Source organism: Danio aesculapii, chromosome 4 (assembly GCF_903798145.1).
Source record: "Danio aesculapii chromosome 4, fDanAes4.1, whole genome shotgun sequence".
NCBI classification, from domain to species: Eukaryota; Metazoa; Chordata; class Actinopteri; order Cypriniformes; family Danionidae; genus Danio; species Danio aesculapii.
In genome coordinates, this window is record NC_079438.1 from 28757203 (window position 1) to 28770295 (window position 13093).

At 41.1% G+C, this 13093-nt stretch overlaps 4 non-coding genes across 4 annotated transcripts; 3 read left to right on the top strand and 1 right to left on the bottom strand.

Annotated features, from left to right (window-relative positions):
- The first annotated feature begins 9057 nt into the window (after positions 1 to 9057).
- Positions 9058 to 9139, top strand: trnal-uaa (transfer RNA leucine (anticodon UAA)). Its single transcript has one exon. It is a non-coding gene; the product is annotated as a tRNA-Leu (tRNA).
- Positions 9140 to 9388: 249 nt separating this feature from the next.
- trnas-aga (transfer RNA serine (anticodon AGA)) lies at positions 9389 to 9470 on the top strand. The gene has a single exon. It is a non-coding gene; the product is annotated as a tRNA-Ser (tRNA).
- Positions 9471 to 9934: 464 nt separating this feature from the next.
- Positions 9935 to 10016, top strand: trnas-uga (transfer RNA serine (anticodon UGA)). Its single transcript has one exon. It is a non-coding gene; the product is annotated as a tRNA-Ser (tRNA).
- Positions 10017 to 12796: 2780 nt separating this feature from the next.
- On the bottom strand, positions 12797 to 12868 carry trnap-ugg (transfer RNA proline (anticodon UGG)). The gene has a single exon. It is a non-coding gene; the product is annotated as a tRNA-Pro (tRNA).
- Between the last annotated feature and the right edge of the window lie 225 nt (positions 12869 to 13093).

Sequence of the window (13093 nt, forward strand, 5' to 3'; positions counted from 1 at the left end):
AAAATATATTGTTTCAGTTTGATTTAGAAGATGCATGGAGAATTAAATTTCCTAAAGATAAGCAGGATACATGGGTGAAGGTAGTAAATGGGAAGGTGGGTGCAGCTAGGCTTGACAGATTTTATGTGTCACAAGGGCTTAAACATAAACTAATTGATAGCTCTCTAATAGACCAGTGGGCTTTACAGATCATCATCTTATTACTGTGACTTTTTTGTTAAAGCAAGAAGTTAATAGATCTCAGTGGCATTTTAATAATAAGTTACTTAAAGATGAGTTTTTTTGTGAAAGTTTAAGATTTTTTGGGATAAATGGAAAGAAAGAAAGAGTGCTTTTAAATCTTTAAATCAGTGGTGGGAGATTGGGAAAGCTCAAATTAGAGTTTTTTGCCAACAATATACCTCTTTTTCATCAGTTTTGTTAAAACAAGCTATAGAAGTGGTTAAAGTGAAAATAACAAGAATTGAAAACAAGTTTTTAAATGATGAAGAGACTGGGCACAATAATGAAGAGCTGCACACAAAGACTGGTTAAGCTCCCTGTTACAGAGTGAAAGGAGCTCTTGTGAGGTCACGATATACGCAACTAAAAGATATGGATGCTTCAAGTACTTTCTTCTTTAATTTGGAGAAAAAGTCAGCGAGAGATCAGTATATGACATGTCTTAAATGTCCAGATGGATCTTTAACAACAGTTGGTGAGAAGATGAGAAGTTCTGCCATAGACTTTTATACCAAGCTATATGATAAAGGCAAATGCAATGAGCAGTGCGTTCTGGAACTTTTAGAAGATCTCCCTCAACTTACTACTACAGAACAAGTTGAACTGGATACAGAATTGAGTTATGAAGAACTTACTATTGCTGTTAATTAGTTGGTTTCTGGACGTGCCCCGGGAATAGATGGATTGTCTATTGACTTTTCTAAACATTTTTGGGAATACATCGGACCTGAATTGTATGAGGTTTTAAAGAGCTCTTATGAAGAAAATGCACTACCTTCCTCATGCAGAAAAGCTATTTTGACATTGTTGCCTAAAAAAGGAGATTTAACCGAACTAAAGAATTGGAGACCTGTTGCTCTGTTATGTACAGATTATAAAGTGCTTTCAAGAGCCTTGTCTAATAGGTTAAAACCTTTTATAGGTTTAATTGTACACATGGACCAAACTTATTGTATCCCAGATCGGACTATAACAGATAACTTGTTTTTAATGAGAGATGTGATGGATGTATGTAAAGTTTATAATCAGAGGGTTGGAATTTTATCATTAGATCAGGAGAAAGCCTTTGATAGAATAGATCATGAATTTTTGTTTTCTGTTCTTAAGGCTTTCGGTTTTGGAGAGAAGTTTACAACATGGCTGAGTCTTCTTTATAATAATGCTTCTTGTATGGTTAAGATAGGAGGGGGCATTAGTCGGCCTATAACAATAAGAAGGGGAATAAGACAAGGCTGTCCTATTTCTGGACAACTTTATTCTCTATGTATTGAACCTCTTCTATGTTATTTAAGAAAGCATTTGGCTGGTTTTAGTTTATCATCTTCTGTAAATGAATCACCTTTAGTTGTTTCTACTTATGCTGATGACATTAATATATTTATCACAAATGACAATGATGTATTTGAAACTGTTAAAGCTTTAAATGTGTATGAAAAAGCCTCTTCATCAAAGGTTAATTGGGATAAAAGTAAAGCTTTAATAATAGGTCAATAGAGAGAGAGAAAATATTCCAAAGTTACCAAGTGGGTTGAAGTGGGGGAAAATGGAATTAAAATGTTGGGGGGTTTTCTAGGCACAGAACAATTTCAAGAAAAAAATTGGGAAGGGATAATGGAGAAGGTATCTGTGAAATTTGCCAAATGGAAATGGTTGATCCCTCAGATGTCATATCGTGGATGGGTTTTAGTAGCAAACAATTTGGTTGCTTCTATGCTTTGGCATGAAGTTATGGTTTTAAATCCACCTAAGTGTTTGAGTGAAAAGGTGCAGAAAGAAATTTTGGATTTTTTTTTTTTGGTCAGGGTATCATTGGATTAGAGCTGCTGTACTCTATATTCCTCTCTGTGAGGGAGGTCAAGGTCTTGTTGACTTAACTTCTAGAATAGCAGCTTTTAGATTAAAAACTGCACAAAGATTTTTATATGGAAATAGTTTGAGATGGCATGAAACTGCGAAATTGCTTTTACAGAAGGCAGGGAAGTTGGGGTATGATAAACAACTTTTTTTGCTGAACCCTGAAAAGGTACATATTTCAGATCTAACATCCTTTTATGATTCAGTATTGCAGGCGTGGCAAGTTTTAGAAGTGTCAAGAGATCCTAAATTTTTTTCAGGAATGTGGATCTTTGAAGAGCCACTTTTTTATAATGATTTTTTGAGTGTAAATTCTTTAAATTCTGACAGTATTCGTGTGGCATTGAGAGAGGCAGGCTGTACAAAGTTGGGCCATTTACTAAAAGCTATGCAGTCTTCAATTACCGTTCTGAGCCAATTGGTGAAAATAAGATCAGAAAGACTAATTAAAAGAATTGTAGTAGAAGTGTACGAATCTTTGCCAAACTCAATAAGGGATTTTATTAAGGATAATGATCTGATTAATCAGTGGGAAGATGGATGTGAATATGTTTTTCCGGTTTTAGATATTTCGGAGACTGTGAAAGATTGGATTTTTTCAGAAAATGATTTTCTGTCACATGTGGATGTGTCTTTTGTTTCTTTTGAAGAGTTGGGCAAGAAAGAAGCATACATGATATCAGTGAAAGTAATTCATAGTAAATATCTTAAGGGGATGAAGGAATCAAAATGGTATGGTCTATTTAGTCAGGAAATTTCTGTAAAAGGAAGATGGAGATCTTTGTATAAAATGCCAATAGATAAACGGACGGGGGATCTTCAGTGGAGAATAATTCACGGGGCTGTAGCGACTAATAAACATGTTTCACATTTTAATCCCAATCAAGAAATAGAATGCTTTTTTTGTAATCAGACAGAACCATTGATGCATTTGTTCTGTGGATGTAATAGACTGAAAGTGTTATTCGATCTTTTGGAACTTTGGGTTATGAAATGGGGAGAATGTTTTTCATTTCCTTTGTTCATTTTTGGTCCGAAATATTCTGTCAAGAAAAAAACAAAAACATGTCTTGTTGAACTTTGTTTTTGGAGTGGCTAAACTGTCTATATGGATTTCAAGGAAAAACAAAATTCAGAAAAATGGATCAAAAGATGTTTTTAAAGTTTATATGGGAATGTTAGAAGCTCGACTAAAAATTGAGTATGCATTTTATAAATTAACAAATAATTTAAAATCTTTTGTGGATAAATGGTCTGTTGAAAGGTTTCTGTGTATTGTGGAGAGTGATGGAGAGTTGGTTTTGTCTTTTTAATGTTTTGAATACTGTTTAAAGTTTGAGGATGTTGAAAAAGTGTTAACTTTTTTTGGAATAAAAGTATGTTATCTCTCTCTCTCTCTCTCACTCTCTCTCAGACAAACATGCTCTTTCTCTCACACACACATACAGTTCATGCTCACTCTTATACACTCACACACACAAAAGTACACATGTACATGCTCTCTCTCTCTCTCTCTCTCTGTCTCTCACACACACACACACACACAGTCTTATACACAATCACACACACACACACCTGTACACACTCTCACTCACACACTCACTATTGTACATGCTCTCTCTCACACACAGTTTTACAGATGCTTTCTCTCTTACACACATATACATGCTCTCACACACATATTGTACAAACACACACACTTGACCACACAATCACTCACATACTCACTCTTGTACATGCTCTCTCATACACACTGACATTCTTTCTCTCATAGACACACACGTACATGCTCTCTCTCTCTCTCTCTCTCTCTCTCACACACACACACACAAGCACGCACGCACGCACGCACACACACACACACACACACACACAAGCATGTGATCTCTCTCACACACAGTCTTATACATGCTCTCCCTCTTAGATATACATGTACATGCTCTCACTCACACACATATTGTACACAAACTTGTTGCATACACACACACACACACACTTGCACACTCTCACTCACACACATATTGTACACACACTTGTTGCATACACACACGCTTGTACACACTCTCACTAACACACTCACTATTGTACATGCTCTCTCACACACACCTACATTCTATCTCTGTCTCAAATGTACTTTTTTCACGCTCTTACACACACACACACAGATGTGCCAGTGTTAATGATACTTCTTTCTATAATTTTACGTGCTCATTAGGCTTAATATAGGTGGTTGCATTGTGATTATTTGGTGATGAAGGTATTAATTGTTTTAAATAGTTTTTCAGCTAATAATGTTCATGATGTCATACAGCGCTACAAAAGGCTTTTGAAGCTGACAAGACGTGGAGCAACCATGACCAGAGCACTCCAGAGAGAAGGTGTCTCTCGAAATGCAGTGGCCCAGCTCGCTCCAATTGCAGAGCTGTACTTTGCTAACAGTGAGCAATTTAACAGCATCAGCTTCACACCAGGAAAATGAACAGAGTTTGCTCAAAAGTGTAGAGAGCTCATTGCTGGAGATGTTCACATAAAAGTCCCATCAATGAAAAGGAAGGGTTCACTTTTGCCTTTATGTCTGAATAAGTGATTAGAGTAGATTTGCTATGTCGCTTATTGTTAAGGCCATGTTTATTGTATGTTTCTTTGTTCAATAATGTTTCTGTTTACTGTTGTTAAAATGTAGAAGCAAAAAAGTAGAGCACAATAAGCTCAGCTTATAATGCCAAAAATATATATTATATTGAGATCAGATGCAAAAACCTTTAAATGCCGTCTAAATTCATTAAATTTCTTTTCCCTTTTTTAATCCTGGGTCGCCACAGCGGAATGAACCACAAACTTATTCAGCACATGTTTTACACAGCAGATGCCCTTTCAGCTGCAACCCATTACTGGGAAACATCCATACACACTCATTCTCACACATATTCACTACGGACTATTTGAGCTTACTAAATTCACCTGTACCACATGTCTGACATCTTGCTGTGAGGCAAACGTGTTACCCACTGCGCCACCACGTCACTCCACAGTCTAAATTGTATTTCTAAAATTAGTTATTTTTCAGCCGACTATGTTAAAGACAATGAAAAAAAACATTCTTTGCCACAAAATAGTTAAATTACTGAACTGAGCCTGAAAAAATTATGAATTTAAAAAAAAAAAAATTTATATAGCGGCTGCATGGTGGTGCAGTGGGTAGCACGTTCGCCTCACAGGAAGAAGGTCACTGGTTTGAGCCTCGGCTGGGTCAGTTTGTGTTTCTGTGTGGAGTTTGCATGTTCTCCCGGTGTTCGCGTTGGTTTCCTCTGGGTGCTCCGGTTCCCCCCACAAGTCCAAAAACATGTGGTAGAGGTGAATTGGGTTGGCTAAATTGTCCTTAGTTCATGTGTGTAAGTGATTGTGTATGGATGTTTCCCAGTGATGGGTTGCAGCTGTAAGGGCATCAGTTGCATAAAAACATATGCTGGATAAATTGGCGGTTCATTCCGCTGTGGATGTAACAACAATTGTTCTTAATTGTCCTGAACCAAATGTTTTCTTCAGCTTAATTACCTGGGCTGTTAATTTTTTTATTTTATTTTTGTTTTGACAGCAATAAATTAAAAGCAGTTGGACGAACTAATGACTCTGGTATTTATTTGTATGTTCTTGTACGTGTGGTGCTGTTGTGTTTTTGTCTTCAAATACTTGCATCAGTGTCACTACTACCCGTCTGTTGACTATCTGCTGAACATTTACAGATTAGTAGCCATGCTGTCTGTGAATTTGGCTCCTTACAGTCATTCAACAGCATTTCTTAGGTTTTCTCTTCATTTTGATGGGCCCAGTGTGACAACAGATGAGCTGATAAATGTGGGGCACCTATGGTAAAAAATCTACTTTTCAAGCTGTTTGGACAGTCATATGTACATGTATGGTGTATAGACCATCATATTGGGGTGATATAAGCACACCCAGTGCTTTTTTTTCAATTTAACAACATAAAAACGATGGACCAATTGGAGCGGTTTTCAAACCGACCGCAACTTTATGTAGGAGTGCGGTCCAACCGCCCACCAATATTGATTGACAGGCGCGTCATCATATCCCCAGTTTGTTGATTCACGTCCGCCATTTTCAGCGTGAGTCGAAGCGATATCACTAAAGGAACACACTACATCTATTTTTAGATGCAAGGCTCATTGGGCTCAACACAAGAGCAATATTCTCCACATTATTGCTCTAATCGGAATTATTGGTTGTATCTTTAGGTAGGTTTGCAAACATGTGTACTTCTCATTGAGTCTACCTTATACTTCAGCCGTTTGCATTTCTCGCGATCCCAAAGCTCCATGTGATCTTAACTAGCATGCGTTTTAGAATTCTAAACATAGGTTTCTATCAGGGTACACTCAAGTCGACGGCTGGGCGCCGCGGACCGCTGCAGACTTGAATTACCGTTGTGTGTACCCTGATAGAAACCTATGTTTAGAATTAAAAAATGCATGGTGCGATGATTCGGGACACTTCATGTTTCTGCCGCGCCACAGAGAGTGTCTTAGTTAATTCAAAGTTAATTCAGTGTGCGTGATTATTAGTTCCTGTGTACAAGCTCGGCACTTGAAACTAGCACACAGTTGGCTGTAAAACTGTACAAAGACACATATGATTTTGTACTCTCTGCTTGGTCTGTGTCAGAGTCGTACATGTACGACTGATTGCTGAACCTCTCACTGCTGCTCCTTCTCTGTCTGCCTGTCAGACTCTGTTGCAAACGCAGAGCGGGTGAGCTCATGGCCCCACCACTTGTTACGTTGGCGGGAAGCCGAAACTAACTTACATGTGAAGCAACACACCCATAAATCAGCGAACTGTGGACACGCCCCCAACATGACACTTTTAACACATAATAAAAAAATCTGAATTGTGTTTTAAACTTAACCTAAACTGGCACACTCAGAAGAACCATAATATTAATATTAAATCATAAAAAAGAGGTAAACTATGTGCCCTTTAAAGTAAAATAACTGTCTACTGAAAGTTAGGTTAAATGCAACAAATAGTTAATTGAACACTCTTAGATTGTTCCTAACCCTTATTTTATATTTGATTAAAGTTTATGTTAAAATATCTTGCGTTGCTACTTATAGGCATCTGAATGTTTACTCAAAGTCTATTCATAAACTGGATAACAACTACATGCAGACAATAACAACAAACATCTTGGAGGTCAATGTTCTGAAAACTTGTTGAGGATTTGTTGCATATCTACTGATACACTGTTGAACATCTAGAACCTAAATTGAACCTAAAATAATAAATGTTTACATGCTGTAGACATTGTATTGATTGCCTAAGAACATTTAAAGACAATCTACAGATACTATCCAGATGAAAGTAAACAGATAAGAACTTGAAAAGTAACTTACGGTCAGCAGACTATCTAAAGGGGGACCATCAAAATAAAGTGTTACCCGGCTCCTTTTCGTTGGCATCTTGTTGAAGGCATACAAAAGATCCATGACAAATGATTGGCGAAATGGCCCAGTGGCCAAGGGATAAGGCATCAACCTCCGCGGCTTGGGATTGTTGGTTCAAGTCCCATCTGGGTTGTCTTTGAAGGTCTCACTTCAATTTGGGAGCAATGTTTGGTGGATGAAACACGGTAGCTGTGAAAACCTTCTTGAGATGTGTTTGCATGTCATTAACTTCCTGCATTGCCATGCATATTACCTCTTATGACTAAAAGGGTAACGAGATACCTAACGCGAAAGGCCATTTTGAATCCTGCATGGTGCCTACAGAGAAGAGACTGTGTACAAAGACAAATGGTGCTTACATATAAAGCTGGTGGGTTGTTCAAGATCTGTAAACAAATCTAACAACCGAATCATTGCCGGTCCTTTTTTTGTCTGTATAATTGTACACGTTAGACTGATTTAGATCAGAAGTCCACTAAATGTTCATTCACTAAAGTCACAGCAAAAGCTAGTACAATTAACATAAAAACACCTTGGATAGCACAGCACCGCTGGTTTTTCTATGACTGTCGTAGGGCTCATCAGGGATTTGAATCCAGGACCTCTCGCACTCAAAGCAAGAATCATACCCCTAGACCAACGAGCCCTGAAGAAGCAGTCTGCAGTGCCACAAAAAATTCTGTGAGACCGATCCAATCTACTCTTTGTTCATGTTGTTTTTGTTACGTGTGTCAGCAACTCCCTGGAGGCATATTACAGTTCACAGTAAGTATAAAACAGTCCAGTGGCCTAATGGATAAGGCACCAGCCTTCGAAGCTGGGGATTGTGGGTTTAAAGTACCAACTGGGCTGTCTTTGATGCAGTTCCTTTTAAGTTGACTGTGCAAGACAATCCAGTATTACCTTTAAAAAGCTAGGTTCATACCCTTAGGTCAAAAAGACATGACAATGGAAAACTCCTCAGAGAAGCTGTTTTGTCATTAGGTGTACACATCAGATCGTCTGAATGCAATATGGCATAGGGATCCTAAAGAACTGTTTTCTGAGTAACAAGAACTTCCTGAGCCATACATCAGATATGACAAAGTTTAATGTTGACCCAGTGGCCTAATGCATAAGGCATCAGCCTTCGAAGCTGGGGATTGTGGGTTCAAGTCCCATCTGGGTTGTCTTTGTTGGGTTACATTTTAGTTGTGTGAGACAATTCCGACTGGTCTTCTCAAAACTTAGGCGTGATGATCTGAGGACAATAGTTAGCTTCGAATTATCAGACTTGATGCACACTTCAAATAAGATTCATCCAATCTTGCTTGAATCTCACTGTCACGTTACAAACCTAAATGGTTCCGCTAAGCTTTGGTAATGGAGATCTTGACTTCAAGTACCCCGTGGCTTTCAACTAATGCTTTCAAGCAATGCTTGTGCCGCTTTTTACAACCTCAGGCCATTTATGCCCCAATTGTGCTGCGTTCAATGTTGCCCACATTCAGCAGAAAAAGTCAGCAGGCTACCACCATGCGTAGTCGTGGCCGAGAGGTTAAGGAGATGGACTTAAAATCCATTGGGGTCTCCCCGCGCAGGTTCGAACCCTGCCGACTACGGAACAGCCAGCTACTTTTGCTTTTTCGCTCTGTGAGGGGAACTGTGGCATTTGCTCTGAATTCAGATCATCAGCTTGTGTGGAAAGAGTGCCCATGAAGTTAGCTGAGTGTATTGGATTAGAGAGCTATGCTGTCCCTGCTTCCCAGAGATTGTACAGAAAAGTTGCACTAGAGCTAGTGCACCTTCCTCTACCCCTGTTGACCCTGTGTTTGGTTGCCACCTCAGCAGGAGAGAGAAAGCAGACATCTGTAGTCGTGGCCGAGTGGTTAAGGCGATGGACTAGAAATCCATTGGGGTTTCTCTGCGCAGGTTCGAATCCTGCCGACTACATTGTTTTGCACGTCCACTTATGTTGTTGTTCTCTTTTCTTTCAAGCCTTCTATACGTAATTGGAATCCTCCTCTGCATCTCACAAACAAGCCCCTGTCACTTAGTGACCAGGCAGCTGTGGGTGAGCGACAGTGGTTTGCCGCGACCGTACAGTGATCTGTACTCTGTGTTGTGGCCAGAGAAATCCCAGTTTGAATCCCGGTCACAAACCAGTGTCCTTTAGTGTCCAGTGAGCTGCAGAGCTTATCGGTGAGCGAGTGGTGTTCCGTGATCGTATTGTGGTCAGTACTCTGCGTTGTGGCCGCAGTAAGCCCGGTTTGAATCCAGGTCACGGCAGCGTGTTCCTGTTAACTGCGAGCAATGCTTGTGCTGCTTTTTACAACCTCAGGCCATTTATGCCCCAACTGTGCTGCGTTCAATGTTGCCCACATTCAGCAGAAAAAGTCAACTGGCTGCGATCATGCATAGTCGTGGCCGAGAGGTTAAGGCGGTGGACTTGAAATCCATTGAGGTCTCCCCGCGCAGGTTCGAACCCTGCCGACTACGGAACAGCCAGCTGCTTTTGCTTTTTCTCTCTGTGAGAGGAACTGTGGCTTTTGCGACGTTTGGTTGCGGGCCTACCTGTTTAATCCCATATTGAATAATTCAAGTCCAGCGACTAGTCGCAATTTAGCTTTTTTTGTAGTCCCTACACTCTGATGTTGCCTAGAGAAACGTTCAATAAATTGACAGCAACATCTTGTACGGCACATCAAGATTGGGATTTGATAGTTTTTTTTCCAAGTCGCCCAGTCCTTTTTGGCTGTCCCTTTGTGGCACATTTTCCCCACTCCATCTGCTTCTGGAGAGTTGCTTTATGCACAGCTCTTTTCAAGACTGATGCTAGCACAGTTCTAAAAGGCCCAGGCGAAATGTGCTTTTGGCCATGCTTTTGGACCATGGCTTTGGTAACACCTAATGACTTCAAGGTCTTTCACGGTGCAGCTCAGCAGTGGCATGGCACAGCTCTGAAACGCCGTTTCCTGGAGGACGCCTGCATCTGTTTTTTTTAAGAGGACGCAGGTCTGTGCTGTGATGAGAAAGTGTTGTCAGCTGGCACTGGGCTTGCAGAGGGCCAACTCCGCAAACAGGTGCTTTCATAGACAGGAGCCCACATAGCTCAGTCGATATAGCATCAGACTTTTAATCTGACGATCCAGGGTTCAAGTCCCTGTTTGGGCGAAGGCCTGTCTGTTTGTCAGAATCCCAGTTTGAATCCTCGTCACAGCAGCGCGTACCTGTTAACGGAAAGCTGGGCTGAGTTTTCGCCACCTCAGGCCACGGCTGGATATCTCACCCCAACCTCTGCTGTTTCTAGTGTTGCCCACATCCGGCCAACAGAGCGGACGAGTCAAGGCCAGGTGTAGTCGTGGCCGAGAGGTTAAGGCGATGGACTTGAAATCCATTGGGCTCTCCCAGCGCAGATTCGAACCCTGCTGACTACGTCAGTTAGTATTTCCACAAAGTCCACTTGCTGTTTTTGCTCATTGCCCCCTAATGGAAATGCCGTCCTCCTCTGAATCTCGCAAACAAACCAGTGTTCCTTAGTGTCCAGGCAGCTGCAGAGCTTATCGGTGAGTGAGCGGTGTGCCGTGATGGTATAGTGGTCAGTACTCTGTGTTGTGGCTGCAGCAACCCCGGTTCGAATCCGGGTCACTGCAGCGTGTTCCTATTAACTGCGAGCAATGCTTGTGCTGCTTTTTACAACCTCAGGCCATTTATGCCCCAACTGTGCTGCGTTCAATGTTGCCCACATTGAGCAGAAAAAGTCAACAGCCTGCCACCATGTGTAGTCGTGGCCGATAGGTTAAGGCGATGGACTTGAAATCCACTGGGGTCTCCCCGCGCAGCTTCGAACCCTGCTAACTCAGGAGCCGGCAGCCGTTTTTGCTTTTTCTCTCTGTGAGAGGAACTGTGGCTTTTGCGACGTTTGGTTGCGGGCCTGCGTGATTAATCCCATATTGAATAATTCAAGTCCAGCGACTAGTTGGAATTTAGCTTTTTTTGTAGTCCCTACACTCTGATGTTGCCTAGAGAAACGTTCAATAAATCGACAGCAACATCTTGTACGGCTCATCAAGATTGGGATTTGATAGTTTTTTTTCCAAGTCGCCCAGTCCTTTTTGGCTGTCCCTTTGTGGCACATTTTCCCCACTCCATCTGCTTCTGGAGAGTTGCTTTATGCACAGCTCTTTTCAAGACTGATGCTAGCACAGTTCCAAAAGGCCCAGGCGAAATGTGCTTTTGGCCATGTTTTTGGACCATGGCTTTGGTAACACCTAATGACTTCAAGGTCTTTCACGGTGCAGCTTAGCAGTGGCATGGCACAGCTCTGAAACGCCGTTTCCTAGAGGACGACTGCATCTGTTATTTTTAAGAGGACGCAGGTCTGTGCTGTGATGAGAAAGTATTGTCGGGGGGTAAGGGAGATCTTGACTTCAAGTACCTCGTGGCTTTCAACTAATGGTCTCTTATTAGGTGGATGATGATGAAATGCAAACAAGAAAATAGCTGCAGTGATTTTAAGTTAATGAGAGTGGCCTTGGTTGGAATTTGAAACTCAAGACCAGTCACACCCTACACGAGAACCATACCCCAGGACCAATGAGACACGAATGTGGATGATTGCACAATGAAAATGTTTGACCATTAGTTGCACACATCTTTTTTGATGGAATGCAAACTGGCATCGAGATCCTAAAGTGCAGTTTTCCATGCGTTGGCATCTTGTTGAAGGCATACAAAAGATCCATGACAAATGATTGACGAAATGGCCCAGTGGCCTAATGGATAAGGCATCAACCTCCGGGGCTTGGGATTGTTGGTTCAAGTCCCATCTGGGTTGTCTTTGAAGGTCTTACTTCTATTTGGGAGCAATGTTTGGTGGATGAAACACGGTAGCTGTCAAAACCTTCTTGAGATGTGTGTGCATGTCATTAACTTTCTGCATTGCCATGCATATTACCTATTATGACTAAAAGGGTAACGAGATACCTAACGCGAAAGGCCATTTTGAATCCTGCATGGTGCCTACAGAGAAGAGACTGTGTACAAAGACAAAAATGGTGCTTACATATAAAGCTGGTGGGTTGTTCAAGATCCATAAACAAATCTAACAACCGAATCATTGCCACTCCTTTTTTGTCTGTATAATTGTACATGTTAGACTGATTTAGATCAGAAGTCCACTAAATGTTCATTCACTAAAGTCACAGCAAAAGCTGCTACAATTAACATATAAACACCATGGATAGCACAGCACAGCTGCTTTTTCTATGACTGTCATAGGGCTCGTCCGGGATTTGAACCCGGGACCTCTCGCACCCAAAGCGAGAATCATACCCCTAGACCAACGAGCCCTGAAGAAGCAGTCTGCAGTGCCACAAAAAATTCTGTGAGACCGATCCAATCTACTCTTTGTTCATGTTGTTTTTGTTACGTGTGTCAGCAACTCCCTGGAGGCATATTACAGTTCACAGTAAGTATGAAACAGTCCAGTGGCCTAATGGATAAGGCACCAGCCTTCGAAGCTGGGGATTGTGGGTTTAAAGTACCAACTGGGTTGTCTTTGATGCAGTTCCTTT